At 48.5% G+C, this 22,383-nt stretch overlaps 1 protein-coding gene and 1 long non-coding RNA gene across 3 annotated transcripts in view; one reads left to right on the top strand and one right to left on the bottom strand.

The window, feature by feature from the left end:
• The window catches only part of LOC138265764 (uncharacterized), a 94,699-nt gene extending 86,462 nt beyond the window's left edge, over positions 1-8,237 (bottom strand). The window contains exon 1 of the long non-coding RNA XR_011199416.1: positions 8,116-8,237. This is a non-coding gene — a long non-coding RNA (uncharacterized lncRNA). The remainder of the gene's footprint in view (positions 1-8,115) is intronic.
• SNORC (secondary ossification center associated regulator of chondrocyte maturation) overlaps positions 1-22,383 on the top strand; it is a 275,466-nt gene that overhangs the window by 237,787 nt on the left and 15,296 nt on the right. The gene's annotated exons all lie outside the window — the stretch shown is intronic.

The raw sequence follows: 22,383 nt of genomic DNA, 5'->3' as shown, positions 1-22,383 counted from the left end.
TGCAGCCAGAATTACTCTGCTCCACTTCTCAGCTATCACTAACCTGAGGTCTCTAAAGAAGGCACTGGGAGATGTCAATTAATTCAAGGATACAAGAAAAGTCTTAGAGATGACGCTGCAGAAGGAATTTAAAAAAGGGCTGCAAAAAGAAGACTTTTGAGAAGATGTACTTGATGTCTGGCTTGAAGATGATCTCAACTACAGAGACAGAACACATCTGAGGAGCTGAGCCCAAGCACAGGAACACTGTGGCTTCCACTCAACAGGGAGGAAAGTCAAGCTCCTGTCCATGGCCTGGATGTGTCTTTTATAGACTGCAGAACCCTCAAAACCCTTCAGTAGATCTGAAATCCTTATGTAACCTGCTTCGTAGATGAGACATTCAGTCATAACTTTTGGAGTGCTCGCATGGAGAAAGGATTGACTGCTATGGTGATGGGGGTGGGACTAACAATTGGGCAGCATGCATGTGTGGTCCACAATCCTAGGTGGCATGACTCCTGTCATGCCGTCTGCACAACATCCTGAGAGGCATGGCGTGAAAGGTATGCCACCATTATCCAAGACCAAAGGTGTAATTGAGTGTAGGCGAACACTTGTGACAAGTCATGACAGGTGTCATCCACACCTGGTGTAATGCTCATCCTTTTCCTATTGTGGACACCCAAGGCATAAAAGTGCCTGTCCAGAACTCAGGGCAGAAGGACCCCAACTGGGGGAAAGCCATTGATCGGCACGTGAAGCTGCAGCAACATTCCATGAACGTATTCAGGTCCTTGACTCCGAACACAGACCTGTCAACTTGAATAAAAATTGTACAGTGTGAGGAAGGGCAGGGCCTTGTAGGGGGGCAGGCCTTGTGACGAGAAGTACCCAAGTGGCACTTTTGCCCCCAAGATCCCTCGTCAAAAAAAAAAAAAAAAAACCTTGCTGAGGTTACTGCCGATGTCCTGGGGTCTTTTCACGCCCATTGAAGGACGGTGGCAGTTCAAAGCCTCCGAAAATGAGTTGAAAACCACTGTGTACAGTGGTTTGTAGCTCATTTTTTCAGCTACCATGTGATATCGGCTTCTCACCGGGTGATGGGAGCTGATATAGGGTTTCACATGGTGACAGCATGTGAGTTGCCAGGTCTGGAGTATGACGATACTACCAACGACCCTGAATCAACCACTTGTCAATAGTCTTTTTGGAACAAAGGTCCCTCCCAATGTGCCCTGAAGACTGCTTACAAACCCCTGTAATAGATGGACCAGATCTGCGTAGCTCTCATATAATACCTTTTGCCAATGCTTCTGAATGGTTGTTGGAGGACTTTTTCTCCCCAGTACTCCTTACCACTCTGAAGCCCCCATAACCCATAGTGCATAGACACCTCATGTCATTAGTACACCCTTATGATAGCTCACTTACCTCCAATAACAAGCTATCAACACCCAACCTGCTGCTCCTTGTATAGGTGTGCAAACTGCCTCCACACACTAAGGCAAAGAGACAACGTACGTCCAGCATGACTGCTGTTTGAACTCGCTCCCCATGCAATCGTTTACATAACACAGGCCTGGATAGAGAGCCATATGCTCCTTGCCCCTTACATTTTCAGTGACATCATTTTAGAGGCGTGATCAGTCAATTAATTTCCATGGCCTTACAGATGCAAGGGTGTTTGCATGCAGAAACATTTCCAATATCACCTTGGTGGAGATTAGGTAATTGCCCCGCACCAATAAAAGTTTCCATGCTGTCAACTCCAGATATAATATATGTTTGAAAATCTACTTGGAAAGATTGTGAATCTACCTGGAATGAAACCTACCAGGAAGAGGCATGAGGAAAAAATGAACAGAAGCAAAGTGCAATCTCTTTTCTATCTTCGTCTTCTCAGGTAACTCAAGCCTGAGGTAGATCTCGTTCTCCACATTGCCAAATGTAGCTTCTCATCCAAACTTGAACTCAGACTTTCCTCTCATGCGTCTCCCTTCTGCTCTTCCACTCTTGAGCTATTTACCACTGTTTAACCCACTCCTTCATCCTCCCCTATTGTTCTCCTCCTACTCTCATCCTTTCTTCATTTTAACAGATTAACAATACTTACACTACTATGGTTCTCATATCAGTTTTTACTCAATCCTCAGCTGATTTGCAGTGTGTTTAAACACATGTCTGTATAGGAAGGGGCGCAGTCCGGGCAGTAAATTTAGGAAGAGGGTGAGCTTCAGATTTTCCAACAATCATGTTGGCATATACAAGCAGGACACACGAGAGGGGCTTAAGGGCTTGCGGAAAGGGAGGATACGTGGGGGTACTTAGGGAGGGAAAAGACAACATTTTGCAAAATAAACAAATATTTTTAGGACTTAAACACAAAGAGAGGGAGAGAGTGTGTGCGCGTTTTTGTCTCTGTGTATGTAAACATCCCTCGTGAAATCTAACAGAGACCTTACAAAACCGGACTGAAAGCACCTGTACCCAACTAATTATCAGAAAGTACATTTATGAGGGGGGTGTAACACCCCCAAACACACCCACTGAAGCTACGCCCTTGTGTATAAGGCCTTGTTCATTGGCGTCCAGTTCCCCTGCCCAAGAAGTATTTTATTTTGCTCAAGTAATGTGGTTGCATATTGAGGTGGCTGATCGGTAGGCTGGTGGTTTGGCCGCTGACTTCTGCAATATATTCAGCAGTAGATTTATTCTCCCTCTAAAATGGAAATATCCTCTTGCAATGGTAACAATTATAGAATACTTCCAGGTCACAGAAAGGACACTTCATGTTAATTCCTGTCACCAACCCCTCTCTATACCTTTAGTCCTTTGCCCTACCCTCCAGTATGGCTGAAAGAACGAGTTTCTGGGTCTAGGGTGAGTTAATCTGGTGATTTACAGGTCAGTGTGCTTCCTGAGCATGTGTCTCCATTAGGGAAGTCTTTCTATCTCCATGTGTCCCCTCTGTGGGTCTGCTGATCTTCATGATGGTGAACTGAATGATACACCCCCGTCCTGCTGCGGTGGCTGTTGTCAAGAAAAGTACAGTCAGTACATTCAAGGCAGTCAGGATGGAGGCAAACTTTCAGATGTCAAGGTGTATTTTTGCCTTTGAGCAAAATCCCTGATGCAGAATAGGGGTGGGGGTGGATAGGGAGGGGGACGAGGGGGGTCTTCGCATGTCCCTGGCAAGAATGGTCGGCATGGGACACAATTAGCACCCGTTTAACATTTGTGTATCCAGGAATGAGGAGTCATGCACACTTTGTTCATGACTTCAGTTGTTACTGTGTTAGCGAAACAAAAGTTTGTACAATTGTTTCTTGCGGTTTGCAGCAGGTTTTATCTATCACAAAATGCGGGAGAAAACCCCTGTGATTTGTATCCACAAAATAGGTACATTTGTTTCCTCCAACCTGAAAAGGTGCTGCCAATTCCCAGGGCACTGCATTGTGCATCAGCCCTGCCGGGGCACTTGAATACAGGTGCAAGTCCCAAAGTTTAAACCGGGCATTGTGGGGAAGGCAAGAGAATCCAGGACGATCGGCAGGTCAGTTCCCTCTCCCGCCAGCCCGGTGCCCACTCAATTACACCCAGCCCAGGGTTCAATCCAGACAGAGAGTCCACATTTGTGGTACTCACCGCTATGTTGCTGCCATGGGCCTCGCCACAGGGCGAGAAGCTTCCTGGTGAACTCACCCTCACCCTAATGACGCTGAGACGGATCAGAGATAGCCCCAGAAATAGTTTGGATAAACAACTCCTGGCCCCTGGTGCACAAATGAACGCCGTTGGCATGGAACAACTCTACCCTGGTTACCTGGAGCAAGCTGTGCCACACCGAGCCCATTGAAGATCCCGCCAAGGTGTTTTGTACAGAATGATTCCGTTTTTTCAGTCGTTAGTAGCCCAGGTGGGCCCCCTGCCCTCCCCCTCCCAGACTACACCAACAAGGAATCACCTCCAGACATAATTTGGCTGCCGATGGCAACCGATTCCTAATGCTTGACAGATTGGAGAATAGAGCCTTCCTAACCCCTCCCCTACCCAGGGGTACCATGTCATTACCTCCCGCATGAATGATAATATCTCGGTTAGGATCCACACCTTTTGTGAGGGACTCCAAGAGGTGGTTGAATAGGTCCTCCAACCTAAGCCCCCCAATACCCACCCAATGATTTTTGAAACCTGCCTCCAGTTGAGCCCTCTCGAGACCACAGCCAAGGAAATATTGAGCTGCTCTGCAAATGAAGGAGTGCCCACACCAGTGTACATGAATTGTACCACACCGGTCTGCTGGGAAAAAGGAAAGAAACAGGGTTACTAGTGAGCAGCAAGCACCCATGAACCAGACTATGCGAAGTGAGGACACACATAGCGCCCATAGCGGATTGACCTCCACCTGCCTACCCATTTGATGGCATCCCCAGATAGGCCCATTGCAGCCGCAGTGGTGGTCGTGCCAATGTGAAAAGAGTGTGAGCTGAACCACGAGCCTCCTCACCCAGAAGGGCCATGGCACACTTGCATATGCACATAAACCGAAGAGTGGGGCTCTTTCCACATGTACTAGCAACTTGGAACATCCCACATTGGGACACACCCACAGGAACTCTCAAGCAGTAGGGGGCCCGCGGGGCCAGGCTAAAGTTCACCCATGACCCTTTTCCCAGAGGGTCCGTCTGTAATCTCCTGACCTTTACACAGAGATAGCTGCCAGACATGATAACATTAGGCACTTCAATCCCAGTACCCTGACCGGCCCTACAAGAGGCTACTAGTTTGGAAATCCTAAATGTCCCAAAAAAGACAAGCAATGAGGCGAAACTGAACAAAATAACCTCATAGGGGGATAGGCATATCTGATGTAACACTTCAACAAAGACAACATTGATGGGTCTCCTGTCGTCCTCCTTAATAGGGGTTATGCACTCCCAAACATGATAGCCCTACTTACCCTAGGATCCTTGGTCAGGTCCCCAAACGCCTTAAACCAGCAAAGGAGGCGATCGCCGACAACTGCCTCTACTAGGTGCAGCAACTTGCCACCCTCCTTTTCCCTCACCAAGATATGTAGGACAGCCTCAGGGGTAAATCGTTCAGCCACAGTGGGCGAATTGAAGGAGGAGTTGTACACCCACCAAGCAGACTCATACATATGTTTGGTCTTGCATGCCAGGGATGCAGCAATTAGGTCAGGGCAACAGGTCACCAAGCTTCCACAACTCCTTCTGGAAGTCTGACATTCTCTCCTCTGCTTGCAGCCTCAGTGCTCTGAACTCTGACAACTTGGAATGAGACAACTAGTCAGCCACTGCATTATCTATCCCCGGGACATGTTTTACCGAAAAATAGACATTATGCGCGAGACAGATGCCAATGAGGGCCTTAAGCAAATGTAACACAAAGGGACATTTTGCACTCTTGTTGTTTGTAGCCATGACCACCGACATGCTGTCAGACCAAAACACGATCATGCTGTTGGCCAAGGTGCCACCCCACATCTGCAAGACTACTATGATGGGGAAAAGCTCCAAGAAGGTAACATTGCGAGGGAGCCCAAAAGCCACCCTTTCCCCTGGCCAATGCTGCATGCACCACTTTGTGCCAAAGATTGCACCAAGACCCATGCTGCCCACTGCATCCGTGTACACAGCCAGCTCAGCGTTGGAGTGGCTGTGACGACTGCTGCCACAACAGGTACCACTGAAGTTGTCTAGGAAACCTTTCCAAGTAAGCAGATCCTCCCTAACCTCGAAGCCAGTCTGGTGTGGTGGTGTTTGGCCTGGAGACCCAGCATAGCCCTGGCAACGTTTTTTTAAAAGACCCTCCCCATAGGTATTGCCCTCAAGGCAAAGTTCAGATGCCTCACCAATACCTGCAGCTGACGCGAGGCGACCTTCCTGACTGTGAGACAAGCCTTGATGAATGCCTTGAATGCCAAGCCCTTATTCCAAGGGAACCTACACACCCCAGCCACTGAATCGATTTCGATTCCCAGAAAGGCGATACACGTTGCAGAGTCCTCTGTCTTGTCTGCTGCTAGTGGCACCCCCAGGGCCCACACCAACTGTTGGAAGCCCAGTAGAGCCTTCTCACTCGCTAGGGAGCCCAGGGGACCCTCAAACAGGAAGTCATCTAAATAATGCATTATAACGTCTGTGGCCACTAAATCATTCACTGCCCATTCCACGATCCTACTAAACATCTTAAACACAGATCAAGCGATGGAGCACTCCATCGGCATGCAGAGATCTACAAAAAATTGCCCCTCAGAAGTAAAACAGGGTAACGAGTGTCTTCTGGGTGCACTGGCAGGAGGTGGATTCAGTGTCAGACTTGGCCATCAAGGCCCTATTCCCTAATCTCTGGAGCTTGTGAAGGGTTTTATCAAAAGTGGTGTAACACACAGTGCACAGATCTTGTGCCTGGCAGTCGTTAAACGAAGACCCGATGGGAAGGACAGGTTGTAGATTGGGCAGAATTTGCCAGGCTCCTTCTTTGGGACCAGACCGAGTGGTGAACAGACCAAGGCCCCAGATGGAGCCACCCCAGTGGGCCCAAAAATCCTCCCCACCCCTGCCTATTTCATGATATTCTCTCTAGCAAAATCCAGCTGTCACAGTACTGACAACTGATTCCTGGGGAGGGGGGGGTAGGGTGAGCACCTGAAGGGATGCAGAAACCATCTTTGAAACCGTGGTACAGCAAGTGAACATCTCAAACATGTTTATATCTGCTGAAGAGGTGAGTGAGGACATGGAGAATGATGGGCGTGGGGAGCTTGCTAGGTTGATTGGGGTTACCTGCTTTTGGAGGGCAGTTGCTCTTCTAGTTTTCCATGCTTCTTAAAGCACTTGCTTTCATGGTGGCCATGGACTCCTCAAAAAGAACAGAGGTGTTTAAACTTTGAGACGGCACCTCTGCTGCATTCCTTCTTATTATATTGCCAACAGGCAAGCTTTTTGTCCCCAGAACTTTTATCCGACCAAAAGGACTGTGCAGATTTTGCCACTGAAGGGGTCATGATGAACTTCGATTGCCATAAATTGATTTGTCTTTGGTCCCATGCCATTACCAACCTGACCGCTTTCATCTGCCTGAACTTAACATCGTACTGGAGCCAGGTGGAACCTTGAAACTCAAAGGCCGCACTATGAATTAGCAACATGTATGCTAACAGTTGGGGCACTACAGTCAGGTATTTCTCAGTCAAGCTTGCCACGTAAATAGAAAACCCAGACACCCAATTCCTACTGGACAACTCCACACTGAGGGAGTGAAATTCCACGTGGGTCATGGGAGCCTCGCTGTGCTGCTCCTCTGCATCGACAGAGACTAGGAAGCCGCAACCACCCACAGAGACTCACCAACTCCCAGGTGGCCCATTTCCAAACACGCAATCACCATCATCACAACTCTTTTCGTTTCTCACTTTTTTGTGTTGGGGGGGACAGTGGAATACGTGGAGTGCATTTAAGTGTGCCTCAGGTGTTGAGCCCACTCCGAGACTCGAACCCAGCTCTCTACCTCCACAGTCTTCCTCTCCCTTCAAACACCTAAACTGCATGCCTGGGAGCCCCGAACTTTCAAAGCGCCGACTGCCTTCCGGTTACTCTCCAACTCCCCGGCAGCCATTTAAATTAAAAAAGTGGGAGCAAACGGACCGCATGCAAGTGAATCTCAACACTAGAGGCAGCGGACGCCCTCGGAAACTCACCAACTCCCGCACAGTCTTTAAATAAAAAAAGGGGGGCAAATGGACCTCATGCAAATGAATCCCGACACAAAAAGCTGCGGTCGCCCTCTGAGATTAATTTACTCACAGATGGCATGATCTCGAGCCCTGAAACATCTCAATTGCCCCAAAGGGGAAAAAAACATAGTGCATGCGCCGTCACCATAGAACCATGAAATGTGGCATGCTCGGGGTACTCAACAACCCTCCAGCCGTACCCTAAACACCTCACATGCACCACACCGCTCCACCAGATGCAGCACGCTGGGGGTACTCACCAAACATCATACACCATACTGCCCTCGGGCCACAGCATGCACGACACGGCTATGCAAGGTAGCCCCCACGCCCTCGGCGCCCGCCCAACAGAACAACAACCCTACTGCATTTACCTGCTGAAAGGAAATCATCACCAACTGTTATGGCTGCTTCCAGATGATCGGTACCAGTCTGGGCTGTCCTGGGCACACTGGAAGGGGGCAAAGAGACCTGTTCAAGGGGCCCACTGGCTTAAATGCCCCCCGACACCTTCCCCCTGTGCTTCCAGGATGACGTACTCCTACGCTCTTCCAAAACCACACTTCTGCCTCTGTGATGGGGAAAAGGAGGAGCTCCTTCCTGCCTGTGGCGCAACTAACGGAGGAATTATTAGTGGCGCTTGGGCAAATCACCAGTCAAACGACCTGCGAGTTAAGTTATTGGTGGCATACGTCACCATAGCTCTTGTTTGGAACATTACTACAGATAAGGACTGTGATGTTTGTGAATGACATTGTGGTAATGGGACAATGACTGTCTGCTCATTTTCTTTATTCCAAGGCTTCCTCATCAGGCTCCTTCATTTTGTAGTGTCACGCCAGTGACGTAACTGGTCGCGGGGCACTACCATTGTTAGTGGTAATGGGACACGAACGGGAGACTATTAGATCCGTCCTCTGTATGTTGCATTTTGTGTTTGACCTATGGGTCATGTGATGTTGACGATAAATAAAGTGTGGCTGGTAGGCGGGTCAGGGAGTCGTGTGAAGTGTACAATGAACTGCGCTGCATAATACCGAAGCGTGTGCTGTGTCATCATTTATAAGCCAGCGCTAGCATTCAACGTAGTCTCACGACACTACACTTTGGTGACGAGGGGTCGTGATAACGCGTCCAGTCTTTATAAATTACTTGCACTTGGACACGCTGGAGGTCGGTGAACCTTTTAATCGAGTTGGGCTCTCCTCATCCAAGAATAGTCGGATCACTTAAATCAATAATCGATAACCATTGTAGTCAATACCGGATACTCAATTAATAGATCAAAATAACACATTATGAATCAATAACAGTCGGTATTTTTACGCAACATGACCTTTCAGCCATGAATAACCACACCAGTTTATTGAAAGTTAATGAATTTATTTCCCTATATTGACAAAGCTAGCATGATATAAGTGAGTCTTAAAATCAAATGATATATGTACACGAACATTACTAGCTGTCCATAACGGCGGAAGAAACGCAATCTATGCAAAATCTGAATTATAATGCACTCGGTTATAGCAATGCAAATCACTAACATAAGCAATTGAATTTGACTAATTTCATACATCGGTCAGCATAACAAGATTTCAGTTCAGCATGGTGCATCAGGTGAATACCTCAACTATCCTCTAATTAGCATTAGCATGTGGGGCTTCATGCAAAATGAATTTGGTCAAACACAAATTTAGAAAAACTCAGAGCTTGGGCCCTATCAAATTAAGCAGTTGGTACCTAGGAAGGAAAACACAATGCATAATACAATTATCCTTTCATATTTACCAAATACAATCAGCATTCAAGAAAAGTCTTCGTCCTTCAGGTATCGGTTCGATCAGCATGGGGCAGATTTCAAGGGGGCAAAGTTAAGGGCAAGTTTCCTTGCGGCAGCAAGGAAAATGGGGCAAAGTTACTGCATGGGTAAGACGGGGCAAATTAAAGTTAAAGTCTCTAGGGTGAGAATTCTCAAAGTCTCGTTCTCTGGAATAGAGAAAAGGGCATCAAGATGTCGTCTAAGATGGCGTCTTGGATCAGACTTCAAAATGGCATAGTAGAAAATGACTGACTTCTCTTTGTCCGGTGGGTTTAAGTAAGAAACATTCCAAATTCTTCAGGGTCTTCCATTGGAGGGTTCATAGGGTGGCTTCAATTTGACCAATGAATAGTGTCTTTCTCCTAGTACTCATTTATGCATAAGGTGTCCTTGGAAACTTGGAACACAAGTTGCAACAAAGTTTGCCAATTATTTCGGTATCAGTGCTTTTATTGTCCGCACCTGCAGAAACTGACCTTGCTTAAAAAGGGATGAAACCAGCCTAGCACGAAACCTTGAGATAAGTTTATTAGTCATCTCTACTGGAAAGATACAGCCTTAAGGTAAAATAATGTCTTTATTAATGCAAGTAAAAACCACGCAGTTAAAATTTGAGACCAGGCAACTAGGCCAAAGCCTCTGCTAAATTTAAGCTAAGCATATAACAGTTTCAACAAGAGAATCATAGAATACATTTGCAATTATGACGGATTACTACGTTTGTCAATTCTTCATGATTATTTAAGCCCGTTTATAATAATGGCGAACTACCCCGTGGGCACAATTTTCCACGTACATTATTTTTCTTTGCTAAAATCACACTACCTTATACGATTTTGGTTACATGATATATGAATATTTGTTAGTCCTTCTTTTCTGCGTCATCAGTCGTGACCTGCCATGTCTTTTGACGCCACAGCTGCCGCATCTGCAACTCGCTGCTCGTGCCATGTGCACTTCTGCTACCACACTGATTACGGCCCCACCCTCCAAGTAAGGCCTCCAGCCTCCCTGCCGGGCCGTGAGAGGTCCCGAAGATTGCTCCGGTGAGTGCAGCGTAGGCTCATCACCACGCACTCCTGGGTGTGCAGCCGATGTGTAGAGCCCCGCCCTGTTAGCGCCGGCCCTGAGAACCAGTGCGCGCTGCCACGTGCTGCCTTCCACCATGCCGAGTGATTTAAAAATAGAAGGAGCTGGAGATTGCAGCATACCTGCTCCATGTGCATTCTAAAGGAATGTGCAGCCAGTCCCCATAAAATAAATAAATAATGCACAAACGTAAGATAGAGAAGAGATCCACACAAAGGAGTAAAAGGTACAGATGGAGGGAAAGTCACAACAATAGCCAGTACACAAACAAGAAGCTATCAGTACATATAGCGAACGACAATCGTTCTGTCAAGGAGAAGCAAGCATATCCTCAACAAGTGTCCAGCAAACTACAGACAGACACACTTTGTATTACCTGCGTTGACCCAACATGTCTACCATCCCTCCAGTGGAGCCTTTTGTCATTGAAGGGGCCCCGTCAGCGCAAGCCCCACGATGGAAAGACTGGGTCGAGAGAGTCCTACTGTTCCTCAAAGCCACCAAAGTCGAGGACACCCAGAAGAGAGCCATGATCCTACATCTAGGTGGAAAAGTCATTTACAAAATATCCAAGAACCTCCCTGAGGACACCCCCAAGACGTATATAACCCTGATAGCTGCATTAAGAAGCCATTTCTAAACCCATGGCCAATACAGACTATTGTATTGTATTGTATTGTAATAGTATTTATATAGCGCTTACTACCCCTGAAGAGGCGTCTAAGTGCTTTTCGGCGAGTAGCACGCTACTCCGGCACCCAACAAGAACTAGTGATGAATTAGTATCGGGAAATATGAGTATAGTTTTAATATTATTATGAGTTAATTTGAGCCGCAGATATGGGAGTTTGTTAGTTAGATTGACTGGAGTAATGGAGGGGTGGAGGAGAAAAGAAATCCGGAAGTGTTAATTGGGAGTATATCCCTCATTTACTCATCCCAAAGGCTTGGGATGAGTAAAGGGGGATGGAGGAGGGAAGAGTCTGTGGAAGGGTTAGGGAGATCATAGTAGCAGGGTGAGATAAATGAGGGAGAATTTAGTAGGATTGTTTGGGAGGTGATGGTAGTAAAGTGAGGTTTGGTGAGTTAGATGTGGAAGCGGAGGGAAGAGCTTAGGCAGAGTTATTTAGGAGATGAAAGTAGTAGAATGGATTTGGGATGAGAGCAGAGATTCATAGATATCTAGTATGACAACCCACTGAGGAGCCATTCTAAAGAACTATACATAACTAGAAATAGACACATAATCAGAAAACATATTTATCAACATAGGCATATGCAGTCCATAGTTGTTTGAATATGGTGGTTATGAAGGAAAGAGCCAATTCTTGAGTAGTTTTCTGAAGACATGAAAGTTATCTGTGGCTCTTATAGTTGGGGGTAATGAATTCCATAGTTTGGCTGCTTGAGCGGAGAAGGATGTACCACCTATAGACTTTATCTTGTATGTTGGTGTTCTAAGGCGGGGTGCCAATCTTGAGCGGAGGTTTCTTTGTTGGATGTATTTGATTATTTTGTTTCTGATAAAAAGCGGTCCTGTTCCATGTATAGCTTTCTGGGTGATACAAAGCAGCTTGAAAGTGCATCTTCTGGCAACAGGTAACCATTGTAGTGCTCTCAAGGCAGGGGAGATGTGGGCTTGCGGCTTTGCATGTAATAATAGCCTGGCTGCGGAGTTCTGAATACGTTGTAGTTTTTTCATAATAATAGATACAGATGATCCATGGTAGAGGCCATTGGCATAATCCAGTTTGGATAGTACAAGCGTGATAGTAGCTTGCACCTTGTGTGGAAATCCGAGGTGGGGGAAGACGTGTCGTAGAGTCTTTAAGGTGATGAAGCTTGTTCATGCTAATTTGTCCTCTTGGGCATTCATAGTTAACTTGGAATCCATGGTGATTCTAAGGTTTTTAACTTCCTTGGATAACTGAGGAGGTGGTCCAAGATTGTCAGGCCAGACGCACAGAGGGTCATAACTTTTCCAGTCACCACAAATGAGTATTTCTGTTTTGGAGGTATTTAGTTTGAGATGGCTCCAGGTCATCCACTGATCAACGGCTCTGAGGCAACTGAAGGTTTTGGAGTTTTCAATGTTTTTGGGGCATTCTAATTGAAGTAGTATTTGTGTGTCATCTGCATAGTTGTAGCATGTGAGATGGAAATCATTGATCAGTTCTGGTAATGATATCATGTAGATGTTGAAAAGCAAAGGTGAGATGGTAGGTCCTTGGAGGACCCCTGCTTTTGTGAGGTAGGGTTTGGATGAGAAAGGGGGCGAGTAGATGATATTAGATCTTTTTTGAAGATAGGAAGTAATCCAGTCGAGAGCAGTCCCTTGTATGCCAGCTTTGTGGAGTCTTTGAATTAGGGTGTCATGGTCAACCGTATCAAAGGCAGCTGAGAGGTCTAAGAGCAGTAGTGCAGCAACTCCATTGCGGTCGACTGTTTTTAAGATCATCCCAGATTGCTATGAGTGCCGATTCAGTGCCTCTTCCTGGGTGGAATCCAGTTTGGAAGTCTGAAAGTATAGAATTGTCTTCAATGAATTGTGACATCTGGGCGAATGCTGCTCTTTCTATCAATTTGCCCAGGAAAGGTCCATTTATGATAGGTCTGTAGTTGTTGGGGTCTTGTGGGTCTAGGGTTGTTTTCTTTAATAACGGTCGTATGTATGCCTTTTTCAGGTCTACAGGAAAAGTTCCGGTAGTTAAAGAGTTGTTGATGATTCTTCTTACAGGTGTGGCAGCAGAAGTAGATAGAAGAATGTTCTTGAAGATTTGTGGTGCACAAGGGTCAGAAGGGCAACCGGAAGGTCTGCTTGCTTTGACCAAAATCCATAAATTCACCTTGGGATATTTGTTGGATGGACTGTAGAGGCTGGGTTGGTTTATTCTTAGAGGGTATTTTAGGAAAGGGGTTGGGTTTTCTTCTGTTTTAAATAGGAGTCCAATGTGTCTGCCTTGGTTGTGTAGTGAGTTGCCAATTTGTTTGTGAAATCTTGAGTAGTGGGATGACATCCTTCCATGCATGTAGGTTTTCGAAATTCATTGAGAATTTTATAAAATTCCTTGGTTGTAGATTGAGCATTTTGAATTCTGTCTGAGTAGTTTCTTTTTGTATCTTTTTTGATTGATGATTTGTATATTCTGTTAAGTTTGTGTAGCTGCAGTTTGTCTTGACTGTTGTTTGTTTTGAGCCAGGTCCGCTGCAACTTTCTGATTTGTTGCTTTATCTTTTTAAGTTCTGTGTTTCTCCAAGGTATTGGTTTTCTTTTGTCGTGTTTAGTTTTTCTGAGTGGTATTAGGATATCAAAAGCTTCCTGTAGCCACTCAAAGTTCTGGCACAGAATTAATTGTATCAAGATCTGTGTTGGTTGTTAGTTGTGTTTCTAAGTCATCCAAATTTAGTTTGCTCCATAGTCGATAGGTGCATGTATGTATGTAGTTGTGGGGTGTGTTGATTTGTGGAGTTTTATGTTGGAAAGTTATCAAATGGTGGTCTGACCAAGTGATTGGCGTGATGCTATGAACGGTAACTAGTTCAGGCTTAGCAAAAATGACATCTAGGATGTGTCCAGCGATGTGTGTGGGATTGTGTACAGTCTGATGTAGGTTCAATGCGACTAGGCCAGTGGTGATAGCTTTTGGATGGGGCATATTGGGTTTGTCAAACCAAATGTTTATATCCCCAAGAATGCATAGGTTGGAGTATAGTGTAATAAGGTTTGAGACTGTATCTAGAAAAGCATCTGGGAATGTGGAGTTGTTAGGTGGAGGTCTGTAAAGGAGGAGAAAGTTACAGGAGGAAGTTGGAGTAGGGTGGCATCTGGTGAAGAGGGCTTCACAACCTTGTATGGAAATGTTGTCTGTTTTTCTGAAGTTTAGTGCCTGTTTGAATATAATAGCTAGTCCACCTCCTCTCTTGCCTATACGGTTTTGTGTGATGGTTTGATAGCCCGGGGGAAGGGCTTCGTGCAACACTGGGGCCATGTCATCTCCCAACCAGGATTCCGTTATGAATAGCAAGTCAGGTTGTGTGTCTGTGAGCAGGTCGTAGATGTGGTGCTTGTTTTTTGAGAGTGATCGAGCATTTATGAGCTGGCAGTTTAGAAAAGGTGTGCTAGTGTTGTTTTGTTTAGGAGAAGCGTAGGTAGTATAATATGAGCTTGAAGCAGGAGTGTTGTTAGTTGTGATAACTGTGTGAGGCTCACCATATTCTTGCTTTTCAATATAGTGTTCCTCTTCCAGAAGGTTAAGGAGGCATTTTGTTGGGTCTGTGTGTGTGGGTGGTGGACTTGGTGTCAAAACTATGAACGTTTGTGTTTAGGCAAGACAAGCAGCAAGCCGAAGAATTGATCGATTCATTCCATATGAGATTCAAAGACCTAGCCAGCACATGCAGATTCGCAGATGAGACTGAGGAGATAAGAGGCCAAGTGATACAACTATGTGCATCGGCGAAACTGAGAGAATCCTCGAAGAATCAGGAAGGTCCCTACCTGATATCCTAACAATGGGACGCCCAAAGGAACTGTCTGAGGCCCAAGCTTCGCATATGGAGGCTGCCCTCCAGAGACCAATCAAGGAAGAGCCCGTCAATGCTGTGCTTTCTTCTCCGAGTAAAGCGAGACGTCGAAACAAGAAGCCCCGCCAAGAAAATGTGGATACTGCGGTGGACCATCGCACCGACCGAGTGACTGCCCAGCCTGTGAGAAAAAGTGCGCAGGCTGTGGGAAGCTAAACCACTTCGTGAAGGTGTGCAGATCGAGCAAACCACGAACCGGAAATGCCTCGGTCAATGCCGCCACAAGTATATCCGAAAGGAGCAGTGACATGGATGACGAAGAGGATGACAAACATGTTATCCATTCTTTATTCACCATTGGCAACACAGTCCAGTTATCTGTGAAGCTGCCACGGTGCCAAATCCAGGTAGGCGCTCATCCGACCATTGCTGTTGTTAACACTGGGGCTTCCATAAACATCCTCGCCGCAGATGTGTACCACCAGATGGTCCCGGCGCCCACCTTAACAGAAGCCAGGATAAAAGTATATGCGTATGGCCAGAGTACACCTCTCGCCCTCAAAGGGACATTCCAAACATCCATTGCATATGGATCCAAGGTGATTCAAGCCAAAGTATACATGACTGAAAAAGGACAGGGGATGCTACAAGGGACGCCAAACAGCAGAGGACTTAGGGGTTGTAACTTTTGCTTTTGGCAGACATCAGGAATCAGTGACTGAACTCCTTCACCAATTCCATGAGGTATTTGAAGGAATAGGATGTCTGTGTCATAGAGAAGTCAAATTACACATTGACAAGACTGTACAGCCAGTGGCGCTCCGACACCTACGCATTGCGTTCTACCTCAGTCCACAACTGGAGAAAGAGCTGGATCACCTTGAAGCAGCCAGCATCATAGAACGCGTCACCGGGCCCACACCATGGGTGTCACCGATAGTGGTCACTCGGAAGCCCAAGCAGCCCGGAGAAGTCCACATCTGTGTCGACATGCGTGTCCCCAACGTCGCCATCAAACGGGAGAGACATCTGACAGCCATGATTGATGAGCTGATGGGTGAACTAAGTGGGTCCCGTTGGTTCTCCAAACTAGACCTGCTCTCAGGATACCACCAGCTAGTCCTTGCCAAGGAATCAGTCTATATCACCACATTCTCGACGCATGTTGGGTTGCAGCGGTACAAAACACTAAACTTCGGTATCTCGAGTGCTGCGGAAGTCTTCAAAAAATTTAATTCATGAGCTCTTGGCAGATCTACCCGGCACAATCAACATTAGTGATGACATTTTGATCCATGCCAGGACCGTTGCTGAGCACAACACCCAGCTCAAAAATGTGTTGCAAAGAATCAAAGAATTTGGTCTGACCCTTCATCGTAGAAAGTGTGAGTTCCTCACTAACAGAATCCAATTCTCAGCCGATGGTGTAGCCCCTGATCCAGAAAAAGTGCAAGACATCGAGCCTGCGCCCCCACCTTCCAACATATCTGAAGTCCGAAGTTTTCTCAGAATGGTGAACTGTTGTGGCCGTTTCATTAAAGACCTTTCCTCACTGACCCAACCGCTCCAAAACCTAAGGAAGTCTTCCGAAACCTGGGTATGGGGCACAGCACAACAAACGGCATTTGAGGCCATTAAAAAAGCCTTGTCCAGTGATACTATTCTGCGGTATTTAGATCCCTGGAAGGACACGAAAATTGCAGTCGATGCTGGTCTGAAGGGCCTGGGATCTGTTTTGCTTAAAAAACGAGACTATGAAGAGTGGTCCCCACCCCCCGTGGAAGAACGCAAGGACAAAAGGAAATGAGGTGAATTATTGTAATCAGGAAAAATCCATTAGTCAAAAATATATATACACTATTAACAAATATGTAAACCAAGAATTCAAGTCCATGTACTGCACCCACATAGTAGTGGACCACTGGGCCCAAAATGCATGGGCAAGGCCCACACTCAATACCCAATCCAAACGGAGAGAACACTGCAGGGGCATCAGACCGAAATAAAACAGGCACCTCAGGGGGAAGGGAAGAGGGGCACATCAGCCGGATGAGTGCACGACGCCAGCTCCACGAGGGGGCTCCATGCCCACTGCTTTATCCTGGGGAGTGCAAAGCCACAGTCTCTCAAGTCTCTCCAGTGGGTGGGTTGCCCACTGCTTTATCCTGGGGAGTGCAAAGCCACAGTCTCTCAAGTCTCTCAAGTGGGTGGTTTGCCCACTGCTGTATCCTGGGGAGTGCAAAGCCACAGTCTCTCAAGTGTATAACAGTCTCCACTGGTTCTGGAGGGGGCTTAGTGCCTAGAGTGCTTCATCCTGCCAAGGACTGAGGTAGGGGATGCCTTTCTCCACTGGTTCTGGAGGGGGCTTTGTGCCCAGAGTGCTTCATCCTGCCAAGGACTGAGGTAGTGGATGTCATTCTCCACTTGTTCTGGAGGAGGCTTTGTGCCCAGAGTGCTTCATCCTGCCAAGGACAGAGGTAGTGGATGCCATTCTCCACTGGTTCTGGAGGGGGCTCTGGGCCCAGAGTGCTTCATCCTGCCTAGGACAGAGGTAGTAGATGCCATTCTCCACTGGTTCTGGAGGGGGCTCTGTGCCCAGAGGGCTTCATCCTGCCAAGGACTGAGGTAGTGGATGCCTTTCTCCACTGGTTCTGGAGGGGGCTCTGTGCCCAGAGTGCTTCATCCTGCCAAGGACTGAGGTAGTGGATCTGACATCCCACTGATGGTGGGGCAACATGGAAGCTGTCCAGGCCCCTGGAACTGGCCACCAGCCTCGTACGACTGACCACTAGGGATGGCAGCCATGTCTGCGGTGGTGCTACTGGCACAGGATGTGGCGTGGCCGCTGGCGGCGGCATCAGTAGCGGAGGTGCTTGCGGCGCTCATTGGGCAGCGGAGCTGCTGGGGGGCTCACTGAGCGTGCTTCTGGCGGCGGTGTCCTGAGCGGCGGTGCTGGTGGGGGGCTCACTGAGCGTGCTGCTGGCGGCGATGTCCTGAGCGGTGGTGCTTGTGACGGCGGTGCATGTGGTGGTCTTGTCCACTGTGCAGGTTGCCAGCGACTTCCCTTTCTTTCTCTGGCCCTTCCCACCCTTGGATGGTAGAGCAGCTGTCTTACCACTCCCAACTATTGTCCGTGGCAGGTGTTTTGGCCTTCTCCCTCCGGGCTGTGGGCAACTTCTTTTGTTTTGGAGGTGGGGGAATGTCCTTGGCCTGGATCCTTGGGACACTGGCTGTCCTGCTGCTTGGCACACTCCAGAAGCTGGTTACTGCTGGCACCACTGTTCCCGGTGATGTGGTGGCTGAGGTGCTGGGTTGGGACCTGGAAAGGTGGGCCCTAGGGGACGGAAGGGGTGGGGGAGGTGAAGGGAAGAGGTCAAGGTTTGACAGCAAAAGGTTTTTAGACACACTGGGACGGGTAGATGGAGGGGGTTTGGAGTGGAGGAAGAGGTAGTGGTTGTAGGAGGTGTTCGTTTGCTGACTTTGGGTGAAGGTGCATGGGCTGGAGGCTGTCGTGAGGTGGATGGCTGTTGGGTGGGTTTGTGACTGCGTTTGTGTAGTTTGGGAGGAGGGCTCACAGACACACTGGGAGAGGACACAGAGGATGTGTGAATGGTAGTGGGGGTGGTAAGTGCATGTGAGTGGTGTGTGGTGATGGGCGTGCTGGTGATGGACGTAGTGGCTGAAGATGTAGTGCATGCAGGTGTGAGTGGAGACGTGACAGGGAAGGAGGAGGAAGACGTGGAGGAGGGGGACACAGTGGAGGCAGTGGCTGTTGGTATGTCTGCATAGGTATGATGCTTTTGTGAGTGCCTGTGGGATGTGTGGTGCTTATGTTTGCCAGAGCTACCCTTGTGTGCCGAGGTGTGTGCATGCTTGTCTGATGGTGTGCTTGGGATAGGCTGAGGTACTGGGGATTGAGTCTGGGTGGAGGAAGTTGGAGGGGGGAGGCTGGACACAGGGACAATGGCTGCTATCAGTGCTGAGGCCAGAGTCTGAAAAGCTCGATGTTGGGCAGCCTGACCAGAATGAATGCCCTCCAGGTATCCATTCGTCTGTTGCAACTGCCTCTCTACACCCTAGATGGCATTCAGAATGGTAGACTGCCCAACAGTGAGGGATCTGAGGAGGTCAATGGCCTCCTCACTGAGGGCAGCAGGGCTGACTGGGACAGGGGCTGAGGTGCCTGGGGCGAAGGAGATGCCCACCCTCCTGTGTGAGCGGCCACAGGGCACACGCAGAGGGGCTGCCGGGAGGGCGGTGCTGGTAGGGGGTGGCGGCTGTACCTGTAGATGCGGTGGGCACACAGGGGCCCGCCACCGCAAGGGAGCTCCTATCAGAGGAGGAGTCGGTGTCACTGGTCTCAGCTCCTGTCCCCGCCGTGGAGCTCCCCTCGCCCTCCGTCCCACTGGTGAATTCTGAGTCCGTAGTCTCGCCCTCGAGGGCCATGTGGGATGCAGCTCCCTCCTGCTCCGTTGGCACAGCTCCTCCGCCTGATGATGCTAATGCACACAAGAACAGGGAGACCACAAAAAGGGGGGGAAGAAAGTAGAAAGACATGTTCAGTGCATGCAATACAGCTACTGTTGGCGGACACTACAGACACAGCAGCCCTCTGCACTACGCCATGCACTTAGAGTTCCCTAATTAATCACAGGGACATGGGGTACAATGCCTATGCCCGATTGCTGCACACATGGAAGTCACAGGAGCCTGACTAGGGGTAGATGGCTCTTAACCCTGCTGGGGTGGGGTGCCACATAGTCTGCCTCACAAAGGGACCTTGCCTACAAAACTAGCCCTGGCCTAGGGGAACCCACAGCCTACCTCCCTCACCCAGACACCTCCAATGCGCGCTGAATCAGATGGGTGTGACGGTACTCACCCCCTTGTGGCTGCTGTGATGCCCTCAAGTGCCCATCTAACTCCGGATATGCCACTGCCAGGATCCGGAACATCAGGGGGGCTATGGTGCGAAGGGCACCCCTCCCACGTTGGGAGGCCATCACCAGCTGGGCCTCCGCCGTCTTCTTGCTCCAGCGGCGAATGTCCTCCCATCTTTTACGGCTGTGGGTGCTCAGTCTGTGGTGGACCCCCAGTGCCCGGACGTCCTTGGCGATGTCACGCCAAATATCCTTCTTCTGGTGGGCGCTGACCTACAGGAATAGTACAGGGGAAAAGGAAAAACTATAACCGTCCGGACCGTCACAGTCATTGGCCCACGTTCCCACCCTCGCCCTGACGCACATCCACTCACTATTGTTTCATGCACGCCTCATTCCCCCCACATCTCCCATCCACACCACTCCAAACAGGCATTGCCCATACAGCATGCTCACAGTGTACTCACCTGTTTGTCTGGAGGACCGTAGAGTAGCGTGTTCTGGGGGAGGACCCCATCCACTAGTTTGTCCAACTCCTCCGATGTGAAGGCAGGGGCCCTTTCCCCAGACACTTGAGCCATTGTCGCTTCCAGACTGAGGTCACAGCAGCACTTGCAGTGTAGGTCCTCTCCTGTCGAAGATCAGGTATCAAGTGAGTGAACAGAGAGAAAATGGCGGTCACGTCCGCGGCGGTGCGTACCTCGTCATTGGCATCTGGGACCCATAGGGTCCAATGTTAACCAATGCAGGATTGCGCCGCAGTCTTCGACCGCCTACCGCAACGGTGTACAACGCCAGCGCAGTTACCTCATATCCCCCTGTCCCACATTACAGGTCAGGCAGCCGCCATTTCAGGGGGACACATGGCATGAATTTTAAATGCGTCACACATATCTAGGCCTTGGATACACACTAAGACAGGCACATAGAGGATTGACAAATGTGTGCAATAAAGTTGTTTATTTCATACCTCAGTGCTGGCTGACCTCTGATCACTGTTCTCATCCATAGAGCATGTCTGCTGGGGCAGGTGAGGAGATGGCGGCATCCTCCGGTGTACAGACCGCTGGTGGACCTGTCGACAATGGAAGAGCAACATGTAATAGTCACCTACAGACCTGATCGTGCCACAATCTAGGAACTGTGTGCCCAGTTGGAGCCAGACCTGATGTCAGCTATCCGCCATCCCACAGGGATACCCCATTTAGTGCAGGTCCTGTCAGTACTCCATTTCCTGGCAAGTGGTTCCTGTCAAACAACAGTGGCCATTGCATCATGCACGTCCCAGCTAATGTTCTCTATCATGTTGTCCAGAGTGTTGTCTGCCCTGCTGAAACACATGCGCAGCTACATTGTGTTCCCTCAGGTGGAGGATTTGCCTACAGTGAAAGGAGACTTCTATGCCCTGGGACATATCTCCAACATCATAGGTGCCATTGATGGGACACATGTGGCCTTGGTACCCCCCGCAGGAGAGAACAGGTGTACAGAAACCGGAAGAATTACCATTCAATGAATGTGCAGATGGTGTGTTTGGCCCACCAGTACATCTCCCATGTGAACGCCACGTTTCCTGGCTCAGTGCATGCCGCTTACATTCTAAGGAATAGCAGCATCCCTTATGTGATGGGGCAACTCCAGAGGCACCGTGTGTGGCTATTAGGTGAGGACATAGACCCTATACAGTGTAAATAGTTGTCTTGGTCTGGGTTTGTCCCTAAGTGTAAGTGTGTGTCTAACAGTTGTCCCTCGACATTTGCAGGTGACTCTGGCTACCCCAACCTGTCATGGCTACTGACCCCAGTGAGGAATCTCAGGACAAGGGCAGAGGAACGCTACAATGAGGCACATGGGCGAACTAGGAGGGTTAAAGAGAGGACCTTCGGCCTCCTGAAGGCCAGGTTCAGGTGCCTCCATATGACATGTGGTTCCCTATACTACTCACCAAAGAAGGTGTGCCAGATCATCGTGGCCTGCTGTACACTGCACAACTTGGCTTTGCGATGACAGGTGCCTTTTCTGCAGGAGGATGGTCCTGAAGGAGGTGTTGTGGCAGCTGTGGAGCCTGTGGACAGTGAAGAAGAGGAGGCAGAAGACGAGGACATAGACAACAGAAACACTGTGATCCATCAATACTTCCAGTGAGACCTCACTGCCTCCTACATCTGATAAAATTGTTCGACCTCTCATCTGTCTGTCACTTTCACCCAGTGTATAGACCTTGATTTGTCACTTTCCCTTTCGATTTCACAGATGTGGGTCCCACTGTGTGACCTCTGCTATGTTACCTCATGGACTAGAGCTGTGTGACATAGGTATGTTGACAATAC

Source organism: Pleurodeles waltl, chromosome 11, assembly GCF_031143425.1.
Source record: "Pleurodeles waltl isolate 20211129_DDA chromosome 11, aPleWal1.hap1.20221129, whole genome shotgun sequence".
Taxonomy (NCBI): Eukaryota; Metazoa; Chordata; class Amphibia; order Caudata; family Salamandridae; genus Pleurodeles; species Pleurodeles waltl.
The sequence above is the reverse complement of the archived record's forward strand: the minus strand, read 5'-3'. Positions and strand labels throughout refer to the sequence as shown.